General features: G+C 28.5%; 1 long non-coding RNA gene across 1 annotated transcript; it reads right to left on the bottom strand.

Moving 5' to 3' along the window:
* Positions 1 to 1,543: 1,543 nt before the first annotated feature.
* LOC128296471 (uncharacterized) lies at positions 1,544 to 3,467 on the bottom strand. Its single transcript, XR_008287083.1, has 2 exons — positions 2,831 to 3,467; positions 1,544 to 1,824 (listed from the first exon to the last, which is right to left on the bottom strand). It is a non-coding gene; the product is annotated as an uncharacterized LOC128296471 (long non-coding RNA).
* Between the last annotated feature and the right edge of the window lie 1,309 nt (positions 3,468 to 4,776).

The raw sequence follows: 4,776 nt of genomic DNA, 5'->3' as shown, positions 1-4,776 counted from the left end.
TTAAAAAATAGCCTACTAGATAAAGCTCTCTTTCCCTTACTACAAGAGGATCTGTTGACATCTGTAAAATTTCGTTTTCCTCATCATTTAGAGACAAAACCGCTAAATCATTCTCCATTCCTACAGGACGTGAAGCCAAACGTGATGAAAAGCTTCTGACAACCAGTAGATTGATGCTAATCTCTATACTCCGACAGATCTGGAAAAGAAAAATAATAAAACACCGATTGAAAAAAAACCTAAACGCATACCAGGGGCGGCAGACAAGAAACGTGCTAGGGTAACAGACTTTTCTTTTAACTTTTGATTTGAAATTCTTTTAGTTGTTAATATTCATTTCAAGAATTTTAATTTAGGGTTTTCATTAAACAATAAAAAATCTAATCTTTTGTTTTTCAGTATTGAATAAAAGAGATAGAGGAATGCAAAGAAGACATACCTAAACCCTCCATTGAATCCATCTTTATGAAGTAATCAATTTGATTTCAACTATTTTGATCTTAATAATAGTTTTTTTCAATCAAATGAAAAAAAAATCATTGAAAAAAAGAAGAGACTGAAGAAAAATTAAAAAGAGGAGATGAACAGATTTTTTAGTTAAGGTTTAGGTTTAAAAATTTTAATTAATTAAATTTTTTAATTAAAAATCTATTTTCATCCCATTTAGAAATCCAAGTTGGCATCTAAAATCTAGTTGGACTGCCACGTAGGATTACCATTAGAGAGATAATGAAACTTAACGTTAGAGTGATCACTTCGTAACAAAATAGTAACATAAGTGACTAAAACGTAACATTTCAAACATAAGTGACTAAAATGTAACCTGAGGCAAACAAAAGTGACTATTTTTTTAGATTACCCATATGAAAATTGATATATGTGACCTTTTTTAAAGATTGGAATTGGGAATAGTGGTATACCCTGTAATCATAGTGATATTATTGGGTGATTTTTAAAGTCCAAAGACTATATAAAGGCCTTTGGTGGTCGCACTCACCTTTCATCAATTCTTTGAAGGCATAGGATTAGATTTATTCATAGGTTAAGTTATTTATCTAAGTTCAGTAGTCTGCCTGAAATTTAAGAGAGTTTGGATAAAAATATTAGACCAAAAAATGGGCTTAGAAAAAAATTAAGCCCGTTTAAAAAAATTAAGACCCAAAAAAATTAATAATATTTTATATTATGTTATTTTTATATATTATTTAATTTATAACATATTGAAAAATAAACTTATATTAAGGCTCCATTTAATTCACTGAAAATAACTTCCGGAAAATGATTTTTGTCTTTTCTGATGTTTGAATGAACCTGTGTAAAATATTTTCTGTTATTTAACAAATTTCGTGAAAATATTTCATGAAAACTATTTTCAATTAAACAAACATACATTTGTAATTTTCTTTACTTTTTATCTTTTGCTTTTTATTGAGTTTATTTTACTGCTATAAAATTACATTTTGTAATGTTTTGTGTATATATATTACAATGTTTTATTTTTTTATAAATGTTATGATTGTGCAATTTCTATTTCTAGGCTAGATTCCAATTCCAATTTCTATTTCTTTTATTCCAGGTTTGAAATGTGAAGAATGACAGGTTCACCTACATCTAAAGAAGCTCTATTTGATGTTTTAACCAAATACACAACATTTGGATCTTTGAACTTGGCAATAACTGCTTCAATTGCACATGAGAAAATACTCTCCAGATAAGATGGCTTGTTTACAAGAGATATGTTCTATTGCAATTGAAAACTATACTCCGTCTAGAATAGACCAAAATGTATGCTTCTGGAGAAAGCATTTCTTTTATACTAGTAACCTACAAAAGATAGAACATGATAATTAGATCCAAGAAGATATGTTTATTGTCTTTATAAGGCTAAAAAATATGCCCATATATATGGCTCAAAATATTTTGATGAACCAACCCAGAAATAGAAATTGCACAACCAAAACATTTGACTAAAAGATAATCTAGCCTTTAGTGGAATTTTAGGGGCAGCAGGTTGCTTGCTTGTGTATCTTATACATTACATATAGCAACATTAAAGTTTTCTTTACTCCACTTCAACCATCACAAAATTCTTATTAGTCCTACTTTTACTGGCCAAGAACTCTCCTTTATCCCATACAATTAGCACTCCTGCATCTTTCCTCTTATGATCGTTTCACTACTTTTATAAGCACAAAAAAAAAAAAAAAAAAAATAGAACAAATAATAAAGAACAAAAAACAAAGGGTAAATGGTAAATAGATGCCTGAGCTAACAATACAACACAAGAGAAAAACCAATAATCATAGCTTAGCTTACACTTCCCAACCCTTTAAGACATCCTTAACTGTCAAAATGGAACTCTAACCTAAATGAACACCTAAACCAGCAAAAACTTTAATGATATACTTCAATTTTGCAATCAAATACTGTGTTAATATGATGCAACAATCAATCAGTAGGCCTCAACCATGCACCATGAGAAGACATATCTTCTTCCCCTTCCCTTTCCCCTTTACTTTTTCTTTAAACACCAACTCAGATGTTGAAACTCAATCCTTTGATGAATAGATATACATATAGATCCATTACATTTTTACTAATGATTTGTCATTGTAGTGCTGCAGTTAAATTGATTAAAAAGTAATCTCAAGTTTTCATCTCAAGCATTTATATCCTTAAAAAGTTGATAACTTCAAAATTTTAAATCCAAAATAAAATCAAATTAAAGCATCTCTTATTTCCTATGTTATTAAGTAAATTATAAGGGTGTATGAGAGTGAACTGTAAATGTATAAAAAAAGTAACTACAAAGAAAAAAGAAAAGAGGTACCTGTGTGTTCCAATTGGCTTCAGCATCCTTCTATTGCTGACTTAGAACAAAATCCTCTTGAAAAAAATACAAAGGCGAAGCTGAAGCCCTAATATAATAACAAAATTGAAAGTGAATTTATTTATTATAAGAAATAGAAAAAGAGAGGGAACCTGATCAGTAGAAAGACGAGTGAAACCAAAAAAATTGAAGATGTCACGCGATGAAGGAGTAGTGGAATTATCAAAGAAATCAACAACCCAAATTTGGCCTGCCCCCATCACTCCTTTCGCCTTCTCCATGGTTCTTTTGTTCCTCTCTCTTCCTATCTCTAATATATATGAAAGGAATTCATCGATCTTGCGTTTTGGTTAATTTCTCATCATTGTCGATTATTTCTCTAAAAAACTAGAGTTTTTGTTTCTCGAAGAGAGAACCGAAGACGAATAAGAAAACGAGAAAGCAAGAGTCAAAGAGAGAAAGGAGATTTGAGTTGCGTAAAATGTCTTCCGGATTTTAAAGTAGTAAGACATTTTACGGAAAAACGCTCTCTTTTTCAGTTGACTTATAAAATGTTTTGCGTTGATTTAACTTATTTTCCTCAACCAAACGTCCGAAGATGATGAAAATGTTTTTCCCAAAACAAATAAATTGAAATAAACTCATTAAAATAATGAAACTTTTAATAAATTTATAAAAAAATATAGAGCTGTTAAATATTAAATTAAAATGACATAAAAAATTTAAAAATAATATGGATATAACTAAAATGAATTTGAGTTTGTCTTTTATAAATATAGGTGGACTTAAACAAAATTTTAAGCTTATATTTCAGACCAGGCTAAACTTAGGACAAGTAGAAAATATTTTAATATTATGCTTAAGCTAGACTTAAACCTGATCGACCCAACCTTTGAACACTTCTATATAGGATTTCGTGGATACATTTCCCAAGTAATATATACACATATTTAAAGTTTAACTCTTTAGTTTCTATTCCATTTACTATTTTTTGTCATGACTTAGCTTTGAATATGTTTGTAAAGGCTAAATACCATAATAAAACAGTTGCAATCATGGGATTAAAGGTTAGGGTAGGGTTGGGGTTGGGCTTGTTGGAATTAAGGAACAATCTTGGGAGATCTACCAACAGGCTCAATACCCGGGGAATCAATCGGATGGCTGCTAGGGTTTATTGGGAAGGGAAATAAGATTAAAAAAAGAAGATGAAAGGGGAAAGAGAGGAAAAGAATAAGAAAATAAAGAAAATAAACAATTTTTTTGGTAACAAGAAAATAAACATTTTAGTATTAAAAAAACAATTTTTAAAACATGTGGCACATTTGCTATGTTATCAATTTATCAACGATTAAGTGAAGTGGCATTTTATAATAATGCGATAATATTAGTAGCATCTTTATAAGTTTAAAAATTCGGTGATAAAATTGAAAAATAATCAGAGTTTAATGGCATCTAATGTAATTAACCCTTTAAAATATTGATTAAACCCTTCCCATTTTTAATGCTGTATAATTAATATTATATAAAAGAAGGAAGATTTATAATAATTCGTAAAATTAAGTGCTTTCTATACTTATATAATATTTTGTATAATTAACAATATTATAATAATTTACGTAATTAAAAAATGTAATAATTTGTATAATAGAATAATGTTTTATGTAATTGAATTAATTGTATAATTACTTAATACATTACTAAATGGTAATAGTTTAGGTAATTAAATAATATTTTATATAATTGGAATGGATGAAAACTTTTTTAAAAATTCTCCTCTAAATATCAAAATTATGAGGGTTTTTTATTATTAGGAAAACCCAAATAGTCCATGCTGAAAACCATAGTAAAGCTAGCTAGTCGAAAGAAAAAATATAGTTTAAGAAAATCCTTTCATAACACTAATATAATGGCAACATCTAATGCATGTCAATGGTGAAAATGCAATG

This window comes from Gossypium arboreum, chromosome 8, assembly GCF_025698485.1.
Source record: "Gossypium arboreum isolate Shixiya-1 chromosome 8, ASM2569848v2, whole genome shotgun sequence".
Taxonomy (NCBI): Eukaryota; Viridiplantae; Streptophyta; class Magnoliopsida; order Malvales; family Malvaceae; genus Gossypium; species Gossypium arboreum.
The sequence above is the reverse complement of the archived record's forward strand: the minus strand, read 5'-3'. Positions and strand labels throughout refer to the sequence as shown.